The 20,642-nt window shown below is 34.5% G+C and overlaps 1 pseudogene; it reads left to right on the forward strand.

Annotated features, from left to right (window-relative positions):
* Positions 1-8,711: 8,711 nt before the first annotated feature.
* LOC100714684 (olfactory receptor 8G50-like) lies at positions 8,712-19,581 on the forward strand (annotated as a pseudogene).
* The last annotated feature ends 1,061 nt before the right edge of the window (positions 19,582-20,642 follow it).

Raw genomic sequence — 20,642 nt, forward strand, 5'->3', positions numbered from 1 at the left:
CTCTTGGAAGACAGCTGTCCTCAAGAGCAAATCTCAGCAGTTCTCACACATTAGTTTTACAGTGACTTTTCTTATGTCTCCCAAGTAATAGCCTGTTGGCCACCAGATACATCCACTTAGTGTCAGGGCCACTTTGAGACAGCAGGTTGTGGCTGTATTCTTTCTGTGGCCCTTTCTATAGAGTTTCACGTTTTCCCTCAAAGGGTAACCCCAGATTTCCTCCATTTCACCATTAGCCTCAAACATATGGAAGGAGAAAGGAATGCCCCCGAATCTTAAGTGAATTAATGGCAAAACCCTTCACTTCCACCTCTGTCCCTTTGTGCGTACCTAGTCACACAGGGAAACACAGAGGCATGAGGGACTGCAAAGTGCTGGGATGAGTCAGATGGCACTACGTCAAAATGAGATGGGAAGGGTTTTGTTTTAATTAAGGAAGAGAGAATGAGTATCAGAAAGAACTAATAGTTTATTAAGCATTGTCTCATATCTATATAATTAAATATTTTTTCAACTTAAGTTTAAATTGCTAATTTAAATGTTACAATATTTACTTTTTAAAAATTTTAAAGAGGGTAAAACAAAACAGAACAAAAATGGGGGCTGGGGATTTAGCTCTGCAGCAAAAACACTTGGACGTGCAAGGTCATGCGTTCAATCCCTGGTATCACAAAAAAAAAAAAAAAAAAAAAAAAAAGAGGAAAGCAGATCAGATGAAAACAATTTAAGGGACACATATTTAAAAACAAGACAACAGGAGATCAACAGTGAGTACTGTAATGTATCTTGTTTTCTTCTAAATAGTTGTCCGCATCTTCACACACAATGAATTCATATAAAACAGAATAATATAAAACTAACCAAAATCAAAGTAATGAAGACATCACAGGCCTTCAAAAACAGACAATAGGAAAATTAACAATGACTGCCAAAATGTTTCATGTCTTTTTCAAAACAGCTGTCCATACCTTCATGTATGTTGAAATTAAATAATACAAAACAGACTAAAACCACTTTTAACAAAGATTAAAGCATCACTGGATTTCACAGCATAACAATAGGAAGTTATCAATGACTACCATAATATCTCTTTTAATATCTCAAAGTAGCTGTTCATTTCATCATGCACAATATACTTGATTCTTGTAATCTGTTTGGGAGAAGTTCTAGGCATGCATAAGTCTGTACATGTACACCTATCCTTTCTATATTAGAAGGAAAAGCAAAACACTGGAAAAACAAGAAACAAAAAAGACAAATAACAATAGCAAAGAGCCCAAAACAATAACGATATAGGACTTCAAAACAAGGTGGCAGAAACATAACTACGGTTGATATTTTCTATAGTGATCTTCAAAAGTATTCCTCATATCACCAGACTCAAGCGTGCAAAATTTGCCAGTCCCAAGAATGTTAACTCTTTTGTTCCAAAAACCAATAGAATTTGTATCACAGTTGTATTAGCTTTCCTAATTGTGTTTATACTATATACTGTTTCTTTTCTTTTCCTTTTTCCCTGAGATATTATTTTTTCACTGAATGATTCTTATTTGTTTACCATATTTACTGAGGCTTTTGTATCTTATATACTATAACCATATCTTCTGGAAGAGCTCGTTATGATATTTTCAGTACTTCTGGGAATACGTCCAGAAGACATATTTTTCAGGAAGACCTGGGTCAAATAGGACTTCCAATCCCAGCTTTTTGAGGAACCTACAGACTGATTTTCACAGTGGATGCACCAGCCTACACTCCCACCAAAAGTAAAAAAGAGTTCATTTCCTCCCCCTCCCCCCGCAGCCTCTCTAGTATTTGCTGTTGGTAGTTTTCTTGATCCTGGCCATTCTTTCTGGTATGAGATGGAATCTCAGTGTGGTTTTAATTTGCATTTCTTTAATGACCAATGATACTGAACATTTTTTCATGAATTTATTTGCCATTTGTATTTCTTTATCTTAGAATTGTGTACTGATCTCAGATGTTCATTTTTGGATTGGGTCTTTGAATTTCTGGGGTCTTCATTTTTTAAAAATTCTTTATATGTTCTACACAGAAGTCCTTTGTCTCAATGACTGTTCACTAAGATTTTTTCCCATTTTTTTGGTTTTCTTTCCACTATACTGGAAATTTCTTTCAACATGCAGAAACTCTTTAATAAAATGTGATCCCAGTTACTGAACCTGTGAAGTATTTCCCATGTGGTTTGATTCTTGTTCGTGAGTTCTCTACCTACCACCTTGTCTTCCAGATTTCTACCTACTTTGTCTTCCAACAGATTTAGCGTTTCTGTTTTAATACTTAGAATTTTGATACATGTAGACTTTAGTTTAGTACATGGTGATACGCAATGGGTCTATTTTTAGTTTTTAGCATATGGAAGGCCAGTTTTTCCAGCCCCCTTTATTAAAAAGTCTATCTTTCTTGCAGTGAATATGTTTGGCCTCGTTTTCAAAGATAAGGTGGCTGGCTGTGTTTGTGGATTTAGTTGTATCTTCTGATCTATTACATTGATCTTAAAATCTGTTTTTATTCCAGTACCATGCTGATTTCATTATTAGTAGCTTTGTAGTATAGCTTCAAGTCAGGGATTGTGATGCCACCTGCCTTGCTTTAGTTGTTCAGAATAGCTTTTGCTCTTGTAGGTCTTTCTGATTCCAGAATAATTTTAGGAATGATTTCTCTAGATCTGTGAGGTATGCTAATGATATTTTTATTGCAATTGCATTAAATCTGTATCACAATTTTGGGAGAATTGCCATTTTCACAATATTTTTCGTCCTATCCATAAATAGGGACTGTCTTTCCATTTTTAAAAACCCTCTTCAATTTCTTTTTCAGGATATTATAATTTCCACTGCATAGATCTTGACTCATTTTGCTAGATTGATTCCTAAGTGTTTCATTTTTTTTTTTTTGGATGCTATTGTGAAGAATCTGTATTCTCTTATTCCTCTCTCAGTGAGTTTGCTGTTTGTGTATAGGAATACTGTTGATTTTTTAGTGTTGATTTTGTATCCAGCTACATTCCTGAATATAGTTACTATACTTAGGAGTCTTTCAATGAAATTTTGGGCATATTCTACATAGAGTATCATGCTATCTGCAAATAATGATAATTTAACTTCTCATTTTCCTATCCTTTCTCGTTTTATTTCTTTCTCTTGTCTAATTGCTCTGACTTGTATTTCCAGCACTATATTGAATAGGAATAGTGATAATGGATATTCTTGTCTTGTTCCTGATTTTGGAGTAAAAGCTCTGTTTTTACCATTTAATATGATGCTGGCTGTTGGTTTTTCATAGATGGTTTTTATCATATTGAGGTAAAGACCATCTATTCCGATTGTATGTAGGGTTCTTATTATGAATGAGTGTTGGACATATTAAAAGCTTTTTCTGCATTCATAGAAATGATCATGTTATTCTTATTTTTGGCTCTATTGATATGGTGGATTACATTTCTTGATTTGCACATGTTGAAGCATCCCTGCATTCCTGGGACGAATCCCCCTTGGTTGTAATGTATAAACTTCCTGATGATTTGCTGCATTCTGTTTGCCATTTTTTATTCAGAATTTTTGTACCTATGTTCATTAATAAGAGAGGTTGGCCTATAGTTCTGTTTTTTTTTGTTTTTTTTTTTTTGTTTTTTTTTTTTGTGTTTTTTTTTTTTTTTGGGGGGGGGTCTTTCTTTGGTTTTGGTACTAGAGTAATACTTTCTTCCAGGAATTTCTACCTACTTTCTTTTGTAGTAGACTTAGTGTTTCCATGTTAGTATTTAGATCTTTGATCGATTTTAACTTTAGTTTAGCACATGGTGATAACTGTGGATATAGTTTTAGTCTCCAGCATGTGGATAATCAGATTTTCTTGCATCACTTATTAAAGAGGCTATGTTCTTCAAGTGAACTAGTTTGGTTCCTTTGTCAAAGGTAAGGTGGCTGAGTATCTTTTTCAGATGTGTCTGCATCTTCTAATCTGTTCCACAGATCCTCAAGTCTGTTTTATTGACAGTACCATGTTGATTTTTTTCACAGTAATGTTGTAGTATAATTTCAAGTCAGGGATTGTGACGCCTCCTGCCTTGCCTTTCTTGCACATGATAGACTTTGCTATTATTCTAGGTCTCTTCGATTTCCAAAAAAAATTTAGGAATGTTTTCTTCAGTTCTGTGAGGTATGCTAATTGTATTTTGATTGAAATTGTACTAAATATGTATAACAATTTTGCAAGCATGGACATTTTAAAATGTTGGTTCTTCATATCGAAAGTGATAGATATGTTTGCATTTTCTGATATCCTATTCAATGTTATTTTTCAGAGATAATATATTATAATAGTCAATGTATAAATTCTTTTACTTCCTTTATTAGGTTGACTGCTAAGCATTTCATTTTGGGGAATGCTTCTTTGAAGGATATGGTTTTTCTAATTTGTGGCTCAATGAGTGTATTGTTTGTATACAGGAATGTTATGAATATTTGAAAATTGATTTTGTGTCCAGTTATGATACTAAAGTTTCTTATTATATCTAGAAGTTTTTTTTCATGCTGTTTTTGGAGTCTTCTATATAGCATATCATGCTTTGTGTGTATAGTGATAATTTGACTTCATCCTTTCTGTCTTAGTTACTTTTTACTCTTCATTGAGACAAAATACCTGATGCCCAAGTTGGGAAAGGAAAGGTTTATTTCTTACAATTCTTGGACATTTCAGTCCACACTCAGTTGGCTGTAACACAGGCGGGCATGGCTGGGCCGCAGTTCCTGGTGGCTGCAAACAACAAGCAGGAACCAGCAAAGAGCAAGACACACCTTCTTCCTGCCATTACATCATATCCTGGCTCCACCCCTATGTGGGTGTAGCACTGACACCATCAATCCAAGCACTAGAAAATGAAACAGACACAAATGCACAATGCAAACTCATGAGGCCTGGGGGACAGAGACATAAACGGTGACAATTTCCTACCTTTATTCCTTTTATTTCTCTCTCTAATTGCTGTGGCTAGTATTCCCAGAAGTATATTAAGTAAGAGTGGTAATAGTAAAATTCTTTGTCTTGTTCCTAATTTTAGATTGAAAGCTTTCAGTTTTGTCCAGTTAGTATGGTTTTGTTCAGAGATGATTTTTGTCAGATTTAGATAAAGACCATGTATTCTTTTTTCATAAGTTTTTTTTTTTTTTTTTTTTTTTTTTTTTTTTATCATGAATGAATGTTTGACTTTATGGAAAGGTTTTTCTGCATCCACTAAGACAATATGTGACTTTTGTCTTTGGCTATGTTTCAGTGGTGTTACATTTATTGATTTGCATATGTTGGACTTTACCTGCATTCCTAGGATGAATCTTACTTGGTCATGATATATTACCTTTTTGATGATTTGGTAGTATCTGTTTGGCGACTTCTGCATCTATGTTCCTTGTGATTGTCCTACAGTTCTCTTTTTAGGTTGGGTTTTCTCTGGTTTTGGTATCAGTAAAATACTTGCCTCCATGAATGAGTTATGGAACACTATTTCCCTTTCAATTTCATTAAAGTGTTTGAGGAGTACCAAACTTTCTCCAAATTTCTTGTACAATTCAGCAGTGACTATCAGGACCTCAGTTTTTCTTTGTTGTTAAGTTTTTAATTACATTTTCAATTTCATTGACTGATATTGAATATTCAGAATTTTTATTTCTTCTTGGTTTAGCTTTGTTAATTTGTACTTATTTAAGAAATTGTGGTTTGTTCTCTGTTTTTCATCCCTGGTGGGCAAAGATATTCAAAGTAGGTGTTGATATTCTGAATTTTCAAAGCATCTCTAATGATTTCACCCATTTCATTCCTCTTTCCTTGATTGTGAGTCTCTTCTTTTTTTTTTTTTTTTTTTTTTTTTTTTTTTTGTTATGGTCAGTAAGGGTTTGCCATTTTTATTTATTGCTTCCAGTAACCAACTTTTTGATTTGCTAATTCTTTGTATTATTGTATTTGTCTCAATAGTATTAATTTATTCTCTGATCTTTATAATTTCCTCCTTGTATTCGCTTTGGGTTTGACTTTCTCTTCTTTTCCTAACAGCTTGCAGTGCAGTTTCAGTTATTTGTGCTTGTGCTGTTTAACTGATATGACAATTACTACAAGTATCCCCCTTAGAACTGCTTTCAATCTGTTCCACTGGTTCTGCCAAGTGGTATTTGCATTTGTGTTTGATTGTAAATGTTGTTTAAATTCTTCTTCAATTTCACATGTGACCCTTAGGTCATTTAGGAGTGTGTAATGTAATTTCCATATGTTCATGGAGCTTTTTGATTTCTTTTGTCATTAATTTCTGATTTTATTACACTGTGATCAGATAATATGTATGAGATAATTTGAATTACTTTGACTTTACTTAAGCATGTTCTATGCTAGGATATGGTATATTATAGAGAACATTTCATGTACACTTGAGAAGAATGTGTATTCTAATATTGTTGGATGCAAAATTTGCATGTTTACCAATTACATTTGTTCACGGTTTTAGTTCAGATCTGATATAAATATATATTGCTGAATATCTGGTTTGGTTGATGGATCTCTTTTTGGTAATGGGTACTAAGTTTTCTTACTAAAATTTTGCTATTCCTTATTTGATTTTTCATGTCTCTGATTATATGCCTTATGTAGTTAGGTGTTTCCATATATGTTGCATAGGTATTTATAATTGTTATCCTTTTCAATTTTCCCCTAACAAATATGTAGTGACCTTTTATTAAAATTTCTTTTGATCACTCATTGTTTGAATTTCACATTGTCTACAAAATAAAATAGCTACTTCTTTTTTGTTGTTGTTGTTGTTTTCCTGCCTTTCTGTTGGATAGAGAATTGGTTTCCATTCTTTAACTATTAGTCTACGAGTTTCACTTTGAATTAAATGTGTACTTTTATGCAGGATATTCTTGGATCCTGGTTCTTGATCCGGTCTCTCAGTCTGTTTCCTTTGATTGGTGAATTGAGGACAGTTAAACTGATGCTTATAAGTAATATGTATCGACTTATATTTCTCAGGTTATTTTCATGTTGTTGGATCCATAGTATTCCCCTCTGTTTTACTGCTAGTCCTGCCTGTCACTTTTTGTTGCTGTTCTTTAAATTGTGTTCATTTTTACCTCTCACTTTTTAATATCTTTCAATACTTTTGTAGTGTTGTTTTGTTGGTCACGAATTTCCTCTGTTGGTCTTGTCATGGAATATTTTATTTATCTGTTAACTTTGAAAGGTAGTCTTGCAGAATCAATCAATCTGGAATAGAAGTTGTTTTCTTTCAGAACTTGAAATACTTCAAGGTTCTGGTCTTGAGGGTTTGTGTTGAGAAGTCAACAGTGATTCTGATGGAATTCCACTTAGAGATTTTCTGTCCCTTTTCTCTTACAGCTTTTAATAGTGTCTTCTTGTATTGAATTTCTGGGATCTTGATTACTATATGTCTGGATGTAGATTTATTTTGATTATGGCTATTTGATGTTCTATATGCCTCACTTATCCAAATGCCAGAACATTTCCCCATACTTGGGACGTTTTCTCATATTAATTCTCAAATTGTTTGGTTTTTTTAATGTTGAATTTTTAAAATGTCATTTGTGTTGACTTGTGCTTCTTTCATTGAAGCCAATCAAACTTATATTGTTTAATTCACATCATCTTGTAACTTTTGAATCATTATTTCCTGATAATGTGCTATTTTCAAGAGATCCTTCTATTCATAATCACTAGTCAGGATCCTATCTTCAAGATATGAAATTCTGCCTTCAGTTTCACTCAAGTGACTTTGCCAGCTTTCAGTGGATTTTTTATTTCCTACATATCCCTTTGGATCTGTTTCATACATTCCATTTTTTTCCTATATTGATTGTTCATCGTTTCCATCCTCTTATTATCATTGCCTATTTTATACCTATGGTTAGTCTACATTTGGTGAGCAATTTATTTTAAAAATTTAATTTTTCTTTTTTATCTGAGAGATTATTTCCAATAATTTCCTCTAAAGACTCAAGGATTTGTTGCTATCGTGTCAGAAAGGTCAGGTGTGTGTCTTCCATTTTCCTCTATGTCATTGTCTCCTGGACTTGTTTTGAGTAGGCTGGAAACCTGAGGTTGCATTTTCCTGCTGTGTCTTATCTTCTCTTTTTAAAAAATTTTCATTTTGTTTTGTTTGTTGATCTTTGTAAAATTTTGTAGAGTTTTTAAAATTTTTTTATCACTAGTATCAAGGCCTCTCTAAGATGTTTTATTCTTCAGGGATGCCTTATATGTGTAGAATTTTCATGCTTTGTGTATATACCAAGATCACACTTTTTCAATATTAAAAGTGAGTTGTTAGTGTCTCTTTAGCTCAGTTCTCAGTCCTTTGTTGCTGGGCTGTGATGAAGTTATTACACAAGAATGTCCCTTTTATTATTACACAAATGAGAACAACTAATCAAAAGAGGTATGCCATCCTAACTAAAGAAGTATTATTAGCAATAACAATAGCATGAAGCACAGTTCGGAACCAGAAAAACTGTGCTAAATCTTGATTTTGTATCTTTCACCAGAACAAAATCTACAATCATTATAGAACAAGTCACAGACTGGGAGCTTGTGTGCAAAGTGTTTCCTCTTGGTAGTGTGGTTTTATTCTACAGTGGGGAAATTTAAGAAAGAGAATGGATAAAGATAACAGAAAAGAGTAGAAACCGTGCTGGATGGCAAAGAATGATCATGCAAGCTTTGGAAAGCTAGCGAAGAGAGCAGAAGAAAAAGAATCAAGGAATAAGCAAGGGGTCCAGCCAAGCGGAGGCCGGCCCTGCAGCCGTCTCTCCCGCCCAGGGCCCATACTACCACCTCTGGGGACCGGAAGGTGAGCATCCAGCTGCACGGAGGCGACTCTGGTCCGGCCCTGAAATTGTGCAAATTGAGGAAGCTTTAGCTCTACCTGAGAGGAGCCTGGCAAGCCTCTTTTAATCCAGCGGCTCTGCTGCCCAAGAAGGGAGCTACTACAAGAGGAGTCCCAAGAGCCCAGGACATAAGAGTCAATTTACAACACAACCAGGGGAAACTCTGAAACAACACTTGAAACACAGTACTATAGGAAAATGACAAAACGAAGGGTCAAAATGCAATCTCAACACCCAACCCATGCCCCCAAGAAAGCCTAGGAGCCATGTACATAGAAGAAAATACATGCCATATACCTGAAATACCTGAAACAATAGTAACAGAAATAAAGAAGCAGCTCCAGGAAGCTTTGAAGTAATTCATACTAGAAATAACATATCAAGCAAAAGAAGAAATAATAAAAGAAATTAAGGAGATACTGAACATATCTAAAGAAGACACAGCTAAAAAGTTGGAGGAACTAAACAAAAGGAGAGAATCTCTGGATGAACAATATAAGAAACAAACAGAATATATAAAACGGATGCTAAGAGATATACAGGAAATCAAAAGCAACATTGAAAGTTGTAAAAACCGCCTGAATGAATGCGAAGATAGAATTTCAGACCTCGAAGACAAGATTGCAGGCAGTGAACAGGAAAGGAAAGATCTTTTAAAAATAACAAGAAATCAAGAAATAACAATACAACACCTGCAAGATGACACAAAGAAAAACAACATCAGGTTGATAGGGATAAATGAAAAAGAAGGAGACAATACAAAGGATGTCAAGAGGATATTTGGAGAAGTAATTGCTGAAAACTTCCCAAACATGAAATTGGAAACTGATATCAGGATCAATGAGGCATATAGAACTCCAAATAGCCATAACCAAAATAAAACTACACCCAGATATATAATAATCACCATTCGAGAAATTGAACAAAAGAATAGAATATTAAAAGCTGTCAGAGATAAAAGACAGATCACCTATAAAGGAAAACCTATCAGAATCACAGCAGACTTCTCAACAGAAACGATAAAGGCAAGAAGAGCATGGAGTGAAGTATTTCAGACCCTAAAGGAAAATGATTTCTAACCTAGACTGATGTACCCTGAAAAACTGTCCTTCAAAATTGATGGAGAAATAAGATACTTCCACAACAAAGAACAGCTGAAGAAATTCATGATCACCAAGCCAATCCTGCAAAGAATACTGAAAGTCAGTCTAGATACACTTAAGAAGAAACCACTTAACAAAGCAGACAATTAAATAGAACAGAAAGATAAAGATGCAACAGCAGAAATATAACATGTCAGTAGTAAACCAATATATAACACTTATAACCATTAATGTAAATGGTCTCAATGCACTAATTAAAAGAAATAGACTGGCAGAATGGATCAAGAAACAAAATCCAACCATATGCTGTCTACAAGAAACACATCTAACCCAAAAGGATACTCACAGACTGAAAGTCAAAGGATGGAAAACAATACTTCATGCAACAGGAACCCCCCCTCAAAAAAAAGCGGGGGTAGCTATTCTGTTTGCAGACAATGTGAACTTCAAAGCAATAATGATCAGAAGAGACAAAGCAGGTCACTACATACTGGTTACGGGAAAACTTCAAGAGGAAGAGATAACTATCTTAAATATATATGCATCAAATTCCAAAGTACCCAGTTATATAAAACAAGTAATATCAGAAATGAAAAACCAAATTAGCAGTAATGAAATTATAACAGGAGATTTTAACACACCATTGACACCAATGGACAGATCAACAGGACAGAAAATAAGCAAAGAGATAAAAGAACTGAATCACACCTTTGAACAAATGGAACTGATAGACATATACAGAGTATTCTGCCCAACAACAAAAGAATGCACATTTTTCTCAGCAGTACATGGGTCATTCTCTAAAATAGACCATATGTTAACTCATAGAACATATTTAAAGAAATGCAAAAGAGTTGAAATCATCCCCTGCATGTTATCAGATCATAGTGCTATGAAATTAGTAATTAATGATAAAAGATACTGCAAAAATCCCACAAACACATGGAAACTGAATAACACACTCTTGAGAAATCAGTGGGTCACAGAGGAAATTAAACAATACCTACAAACAAATGAAAACACAAATACAACTTACTGGAATCTGTGGGATGCAATGAAAGCTGTCCTAAGAGGAAAATTTATTGCACTGAGTTCCCACATCAGGAAAACAGAACGAATACAAATAAATAACCTGATGCTACACCTCAAACAGCTAGAAAAAGAAGAGCAAGTGAAGCCCAAAGCCAAAAGAAGAGAAGAAATTATAAAAAATCAGTGCAGAAATCAATGCAATACACACTAAGAAAACAATCCAAAGAATCAATGAATCAAAGAGTTGGTTCTTTGAAAGAATAAGTAAAATCTATAAGCCCCTAGCCAATCTTATTTTTAAAAGGGAAGAAAAAGCTCAAATTCATGCAATAAGAAATGAAAAAGTTGAAATCACTACAGACTCTACAGAAATACAGAAGTTCATCCACACCTATTTCAAAAACCTCTACTCTCAAAGGTTTGATAACACAGAAGAATTAGACAGATTCTTAGAAACATATGAAGTACCAAAGCTAGATCAAGAGGATGTAAAACAGCTGAATAACCCAATCTCTGTTAATGAAATGGATAATGTAATTAAGTCCTTACCTACAAAGAAGAGCCCGGGCCCAGATGGATACACTGCAGAATTCTACAAGACATACAAAGAAGACCTAATGCCGACACTCCTCAAACTCTTCAAAGAAATTGAAAGTGAAGCAATCCTTCCTAAGACATTCCTGGAAGCAAATATTACTCTAGTACCAAAACCTGAGAAACACACAACTAAAAAAGAGAACTACAGTCCAATCTCCTTAATGAACACAGATGCAAAATTTCTCAATAAAATATTGGGAAATAGGATGCAGCAAGTCATCTAGAAGATTATACACCATGACTAAGTGGAATTCATTCCAGGCATGCAGGGATGGTTCAACATAGGTTAATCAATAAATGTAATCCACCATGTCAATAAAGCCAAAAGTAAGAATCCCATGTTCATTTCTATAGATGCAGAAAAAGCCTTTGGTAAGGCTCTTGCATTCATTTATTATAAGAACTTTACAGAAAATTTGAATAGATGGTCTTTACCTCAATGTAATAAAGGCCATTTATGGCAAACCAACAGCCAGCATCACACTAAATGGCCCAAAATTGAAAGCCTTTACTTTAAAATCAGGCACAAGAAAAGGATGTTATTTATCACCACTCCTATTTAATATAGTACTGCAAGTATTATTCAGAGCAATTAGACAAGAGAGAAATAAAATGGGTAAAAATAAGAAGTTAAATTATCATTGTTTGGAGATGACATGATACTCTACATAGAAGACCCCCTACACTCCATTAAAAGACTTAGATATAATAAATAAATCCAGTAATGTAGCTGTTACAAAATCAATACTCAGAAATCAATAGCATTCCTATACACTAAGAACAAAATCACAGAGAGGGAAATAAGAGAAACCACACTCTTCACACTAGCAAGCAAAAAAATGAAATATTTAGGAATTACTCTTATGAAAGAAGTGAAAGACCTATACAGGGAAAATTATAATACACTGAAAAAAGAAATTGAAGATGATCTCAGAAAATGGAAAGACATCCCATGCTCATGGATAGGAAGAACAAACATTGTGAAAATGGCCATTCTCCCAAAACTGTTATACCGATTCAATGCAATCCCAATAAAAATACCATCCATATACCTTATAAATCTAGAGAAATCCTTCCTAAAATTCATCTGGAACCAGAAGAGACCTAGAATAGCAAAGGAAATTCTAAGCAGCAAAGGCAAGGCCAGAGGCATCACAATCTCTGACTTGATGTTATACTACAAAGCAACAGTAGTAAAATCAACATGTTACTGGAATCAAAACAGAGATGAAGATCAAGGGAATAGATTAGAAGATATAACCACAACTATAAACACACTCAACCACCTTATCTTTGACAAAGGAGCCAAGCAGGTTCACTGGAAGAACGCCAGCCTCTTTAATATATGGTGCTGGAAAAACTGGCTCTCCACTTGCCAAAAACTAAAGCTAGACCCATGCCTATCACCACGTATTAATTAAAATCTAAATGGGTCAAAGATACGAATATTAAAACAGAAACACTAAATCTATTGAAAGACAAATTGGGTAGAAACCTTGAAGACATAGGGGTAGGTAGAGAATTCATGAACAGGACTCATACCGCATGGGTAATTCTTCCCAGAATCAATAACTGAGAACATTTCTTATTAAAAAGTTTCTGTATGTCAAAAGAAATCTCCAGCATACTGAAAAGAAAACCCACAAACTGGGAAACGATTTTAATGAACTACCTCTCAGACAAGGGACTCTTGTCTAAAACATATAAAGAAATAAAAAAAAAAAAACCTCAGACCCCCAAAATTCAAAGATCCAATCCAAAAATGAGCATCTGAGATGAATACACACTTCTCAGATGAAGAAAGACAAATGGCAAATAAATACATGAAAAATTGTTAGTCATCATTTGTCATTAGAGAAATGCAAGTTAAAACCACACTGAGATTTCATCTCACTACTGAAAGAATGTCCAGGATCAAGAAAACCAACAATAACAAATGATGGAGAGTCTGTGGGGAAAAAGGAACTCTCCTGCACTGTTGGTGGGAGTGTAGACTGGTACAACCTTTGTGGAGGCCAGTCTGGAGATTTCTCAAAAAGCTGGGATTGGAAGTCCCATTTGTTCCAGCTATTTCACTTCTATGCAAATACCAAGACGAACTGAAAGCATCATACCACAGTGATATATGTGCACCTATGTTTATAGCAGCACAATTTGTAATTGCCAGATCATGGAAACAACCCAGGTGTCCATCAACTGAGGAATGGATAAAAAAAGTTGTGGTATTTCTATACAATAGAGTGTTACTCAGCTGTGAAGAAGGATCACATTGAGATATTTATCAATAAATGGGCGCAGCTTAAGAGCATAATCATAAGGGAAATAAATCAATCCTGCAAGTGTGAATACAGAATAGTTTCCCTAAGTAAGTAATGATTCAAATATGTAAAAGTATGTGGTAATCATGATTCCCCATTATGTGGCCTTTAAGCCTTATAAAGTATTCACTTATTAATTGGAATGACTTTATTCTGGGCTTCTTTATGTGGAAATATTTGAAGCTATAGTATATGAAGTTATATTCAAATATTTCAAGGAAAAAAACAGACACTATGGTAACTACTATTAAGTCAGGTTATTTGGTGGTGAAGCACTAGGTTGCTGAAACAGTCATGCTTTGACCTGTATTGTTATGTTCTTATGTTCTCTTTTATCTCAATCTCTCCCTTATTCATTAAAAATTATTTTTATGGTTTTTTTAATTAAGGGGAAAAATTTAAAAATTTATCAGGATATATTATAGTTTTGATTTCCTATTAACATTTTGATTTCTTAACTATTATTTTTTGATTTCCTATTAACTTTATTTGAAGTCCTGTAATACTCCCACTATCTTGTTTTGACTGATTAGAGTCTGTTCCATTCTGTATGATAGTATCAAGTTTCAGGGTATAGGCAACTACTTTGAAGGCAATAAGATTCACTAAGATGCCCATCCTGGTTTGAACTATTATCTCCTTTGAAAGTCCTGTAATGTTTACAATGTTTAAGTTTCATTGGTCTTGTTCTCTACTGTTTTGTTCAACTTTATAATACCTAATGAGATAGACAATTCTTTTTAAGGAAGCAAGAGGCATTATGGTAACCATTGTTGATAACCCTGTACTCTGTTTTACATCATGTACTATGTCTATCCTTGGTTTTGACTGACAGCTTTGTTTTGCCATATTTGACTTTATTCTTTTCCAAAAAAAAGTAATAAGAACTAAGGAGTAATAAAACCCAAAATGTGTAAATTTTGTTGTAAAAAAGAGAGGGGAAAAAGTGCTCTAAAGGATACAACAGCAAGTGTGTTTAGAGGTGTTAAATAGCTGACCATATTAGTGTTTTTAGTGGCATCATTGAACACAACTGTTTGCAGTCACACTGTTTGAATGTCCACCTGTATGCTTTGATACTGTGACTTGAGCATCTATCTCTAAGATTATAATGTGTAATCTATTAACTGGTGATTTCTTACTGTTTTTTTTTTTCTTTTGTAGTTCTGTATTACTTGTACCCTTATACCGCTTGGATTTGTTTTGTTTTTTCTCTTTTTCCTTTTAAATAAAATTTTAAAAATAGTTACTTGGAGTACACAATATGGGCATAAAAATTTCTCCAATTAATATTAGTGTAAAGCTCTTTTTAGATGAAGTAAGAGACACTAACAGTACAACTAACTTTCTCTTTTTCCCTTCCATATTTTGCCTTCCATATTTTGCCATCCCAATTCCTATTTCCATTTTAACAGTTTATTACCATTTCATTCTATTCTTTATTTACAGCACATAACTCTGCCACTTCTCCAAGACTACAAAGATTTAAAAAATATTTTACTGAGTCTGGAAAACCTATTATCCTCCAGTTTTACTCTATCAATCTGTTAAAAATTTACTGAAAAGAAAATTCCAGGTCTGCTTGAACACACTTGTGAAGATTTTAAATCATCATTTTTAGATAAGAATTTAAAGAGATTATTTTCCTCAAGGGAAAACTTGTTTGAAACAAGATGCAAGAGCCCAGTGGGTAGTATCATAAGTGAAAGGAGCCAATCACAAAAGGGAAATGCTGGTTTTATCCTAGTTACTTGAGTCACATGTGATAGAAGCAAAGAACAGAATACTAGTTAGCAGGGGTCAGTATGCAAGGTTAAATATAAAGGAGTTTTGTTCGGAGTTTCAGCTTAGTTCTACTAGATAAGTAAGTCCTCAAGCTACTATGTACAGAAAACCATAGTGCCTGCGTATAGTCAGCAGTGTAGTACTGTGAATTTCACAATTTAAAATGGTAAATCTCACATTAAGCATTAAGGAACAGAAGACCATTTGTGAGGTGATACATGAATTGATCACCTTGATTGTGGTGGTGGTGTCATGAGCGTTTGCAAATATCCAAACTGATTAAATAGTGCATGTTAAATATGTGTATTTCATTGATTAAAAAAATATATTCTACTTCAGTACAATTGTTAAGAAATGAGGAAAGTAATAAAACAAATATCCAGTTTCCTCAAAGTTATGGCATTTTGATTATGATCCACTTATCTCTAAGATGAACCTGATTAAAAGAAGCTCAGAAAACTGATTCAGAACAAGTTATTGGGAAAGCTGCACCAAGATTAAAGGCATTCACACAACCAGGTGTATCTCAGAGCAAAATGGTTTTTGGGGAGCTGCTCAGATGAAATGGGTCAGTACCCAAAGCTCCTGTCAGGATTTAAAAGACAGGGCAGGCTGTGGAAGGAGGAGGTGTTTGTGGGATGGTCTTCAGTGTATGTATGTGTATGAGAGAGATTGTGTGTGTGTGTGTGTGTGTGTGTGTGTGTCTGTGTGTCTGTGTGTGTGTCTGTGTGTATGTGGGTGTGTGTGTGTGTGTGACTGTATGTAGGGATAACAGAGTTCTTGGAGAAAAACCTAATGAGCACATTTGTCATAAAGACAGAGAAATATACCGGGTAAAACCTGAATGAGCAAGACAGCCAAACTGGAGGCAAATTAATATGTTCATATGCAATATTTTGTGTCTGTGTGGTGTCATTAATATTTTCTTGTGTTTTTGAGTTTATAGAACATTTTTACTGAATTGTAAGTGACATACAATTCACTGGTTTCAAGTTTCTAGATCAGTGAAAGGGTTTTGTTAAATTTAGGGACTGTATGAACATGACTGTGTTCAACTTTCAGAGTATTTTCAAAACAAACCCAAGTAAAGCTCCTTCAGTGGTGTCATCCAATATATCCTTTCCACAGCTACTGGCAGACACCAAACTTTTTTGATGATGAATTTGCTTATTCTGAATCAACCAAGTGGATTCTGACAATAGAGAGCTTTGCCATGTGGTTTCTCTTAACATTTTTTAGGTTCATTTAGGATGTGACAGATCTCTTTCTTTTTTATTACAGAAATATGTTTGTTTAATATTCTGCATTCTGCTTCTCTATTTATCACGGGATGGGCATTATGTGGATTCTTCAGTGACTACTATAAACAATGCATCCCTGAATACTTTTGTACAATTTGTTGTGAGAATGTATATCTTCTATTCTTCTAGATATGTACCTAGCAGTGAACTTGCTGGTTCACATAATAACTTTATTTTTCTGTATTTAATAACTTCCAGTTTATTTCCTAGCAATCTCCACTATTTTACAATGCCATGAACTATTATAATAGTTACGATTCCTTCACATTGCTGCAGTTACTTATTTTCACTTATCTTTTGAATACAATCTTTGTGAAGGATATAAAGTATTTTCAATTTTCACATTCAGTTTTCCAAAACAGTTTCTGGTTTTGGTATACTTTCTAATTTTCCCTAAATATAGGGTCACATGTATCTTAGTTCTGTTGTATTATGCTGATGTCACTATAAAATACTTCTTACATTTAATTCTATGACCTGTTTTGAGTAAATTAGGGTAGATGATCTGAAAATGTGCTCCAAACTAATATGTTATCTCTACTCTGCTATTTCTCTCAGCAACATTTAAAAAATAGTTCATTGTCAATTAAATTATACCATGTTATGTCATTTTACAATGATATGTTACACTTTCTCATTGAATTCCATTATCTCACTGTCCTGCTCACAATAATTTCTTAGTATATTTACAAATCGGAAATTATGTTTTGTTTTCTCCTTTTATTTGGTCTTTTTATTTTTTTTTTTTTTGAGGCGGGGTTTCACTGTATTGTTCAGGCTGGCCTTAAACTCACTTTGTAGCCCTGGCTGGTCTTGAACTCAAGGCAATCCTCCTGCTTCAGCCTCCTGAGCACAGGTATAACAGGCATGCACCACCACCCTAAGCTCAAAAGGGAAATTACTAAACCTCTAACTCCATCTTCTTTTTAAGGTTTGCTAGGACAGCACTGGATTCTTTATATTTTAATATGAAATTATGGTTAGGTTGTCAATAGCTATATACAACACAGCTGAGATTTTACTATAGTTGTAATGAATTTGTTGATCAATCTTAGAAATATTAACGTTTTTACAGTTTTTTCATTCATGGACATGAATGGCTGTCATTTCACAAACAATTTTAATTGCACTCAAAAGTGTTTAATGATTACATAAATAATACTATGCATTTTCTTTATTTAAAGAACTCCTAAAGATTTTTACCCTTTGAAGTACTATTCCAAAAGCAGTTTAACTGCTCATCCTCAGTGTGTAAAAGCAAACTGGATTTTTTTTGTTGATCTTCCACTCTAACTTGTTAAATTTTTACTTTTTTAAAAAAACACATTCCTTACATTTTCTACATAAACTTATGTAGTTTAAAAACAGAAAATGCGCTAACCATTGCCGTTTATATTTAGGAACAAGATACACTTAATAACTAATGTAATGCTATAGAAAAATACACAGTCCTACCTCATATATACTCACATGTCTCATTTCTGAGATCTCAAAGTATTTGACACCAGACTGAAATCAGAAGCTGCCTGAACACTGTAGAATGAGGATGAAAATTTAACAATTATATTTGATGCTACAGTAAGGATGGGAACTCCATTGTTCTCTCCTTTCATGAAATTTCCAGAAGAAAATAGAGAAAGGAAATAGTTCCACTATGACAGAATTCATCCTTGCTGGGTTAACAGAGAAAACAGAGCTCCAGCTGCCCCTCTTCCTCCTCTTCCTGGGAATCTACGTGTTCACCGTGGTGGGGAACCTGGGCATGATCATACTGATCGGCTCAGTTCTGCCCTGCACACCCCCATGTACTATCTCCTCAGCAGTCTGTCCTTAATTGACCTGTCCTGTTCCACTGTCATTACTCCCAAAATGCTGAGCAGCTTTGTGACAGAGAAGAACATCATCTTCTACCCTGAATGCATGATTCAACTCTATTTCTTCTTAGTTTTTGTTATCTCTGAGTGCCACATGTTGGCTGCAACAGCATATGACTGCTATGTTGCCATCTGCGACCCCTTGCTTTACCATGTCACCATGTCTCCTCAAGTCTGCTGCTGGATGGTAGCTGGAGTGTACAGCATGGGTTTGGTTGGTGCCACAGGTCACACAGTTTGCATGCTGAGACTTATGTTCTGCAAGTCTGATGTAATAAACCATTTCTTCTGTGACCTTCTGCCTGTCCTGGAGCTCTCTTGCTCTAGGACATTTCTTAATGAGGTAGTGTTTTGTGCTTAAGTTCTTCTAATATTTTTCTCCCAGCACTGACTATATTTTCCTACTACATCTTCATCATAGCCAACATCCTCCGAATTTGATCTGCTGAAGGCAGGTCCAACGCCTTCAGCACTTGCAGCTCCCACATCTGAGCAGTTGCTGAGTTCTTTGGATCTCTTGCATTTATGTACCTGCAGCCTCATCAGTCAACTCTGTGCACCAAAGGAAAGTATCATTGGTGTTTTACACTATTGTCATCCCCATGCTGAACCCACTAATTTACAGTCTGAGGAATAAAGATGTAAAAACTGCTTTAAAAGTTCTTTGATAACAAAAATATACTGCTGAGTTAGTGAGCTTTTTGTTGCTGTGATCTTAACATTTAGATAGAAAAAAAACTCATAGGAAGAAACATTTACTTTGTTCATCAGTGTAGGGGTTTGTACCAATGGTTCACTGGTTTCATTGCAGAAGGCTCTGATGTCTGCGAGTGGTTGAGTATACTGCTCACCTCAGAACACTCAACAAGCAGGGCTAAGAGAAAACAAGAACAGAGGCTCACCTTCAAAGGCTCATTTCTGTTGACCTACTTCTTCTACCAGTCCAAACCCCTGCAAGACCATTTAGCAATGACCCTCTTAGAGGTTTATCACTTGCTGAGGTTACCACTCTGGTAATTCAATAATCTCAGTAGGTGTCTATTTGTTGATTAAACTAGACCATCAAGTGTAGCTGTCATATCTGAGAAAAGGAATATTTTAGTTAAGAAGAAATTTATAATTTCTATGGTTTCTTAAGGAAATATTCAGCCCAACATGAGTGTTGACAAATTATGCAATTATCCCTAGTACTAGATTATTTTGAGAAAAAATTTCAAATGTAGGACTTGATCAGATGCAGAATAAGTGAGTTCTGAGATGTCCCAGAATGTGTTCACCCAAGGCACCCTAAACACTTTTTCAAATTCTTTGAAGTCCTATGTTTGTGTGTCTGTGTTTGCGTGTGTGTGTGTGTGTGTGTGTGTGTGTGTGTGATTTATGCATGTAATATTGTTCCATTTATGCAAGCCTTATTTATCTAGTTTGAGATGAAAATTACATTTAGTCAGTATCCCATGATAATCTGAATATTTTATCTTTTTACTAAGTTATTGTCAAACATTTCTGAAAGTGTATTGTGTAAAATTAAATGATGTTTACCATTTGGAATGTACAAAGGACAAGCCTAATAACCATGTAGAATAATATTAGGAAATACACAAGCACAATATGGGTGATAAGGAAACTCTTACCCATGTGGAGAAAACAACATAGAAAACAGTATTTACTATAATAACTAGGACTATTTATACTAGACATGTTTTAACATATGTCGGTGCAAAGATTTTTT

Source organism: Cavia porcellus, unplaced genomic scaffold (assembly GCF_034190915.1).
Source record: "Cavia porcellus strain 051 isolate PalLab524CR breed Dunkin Hartley unplaced genomic scaffold, mCavPor4.1 scaffold_9, whole genome shotgun sequence".
NCBI lineage: Eukaryota > Metazoa > Chordata > Mammalia > Rodentia > Caviidae > Cavia > Cavia porcellus.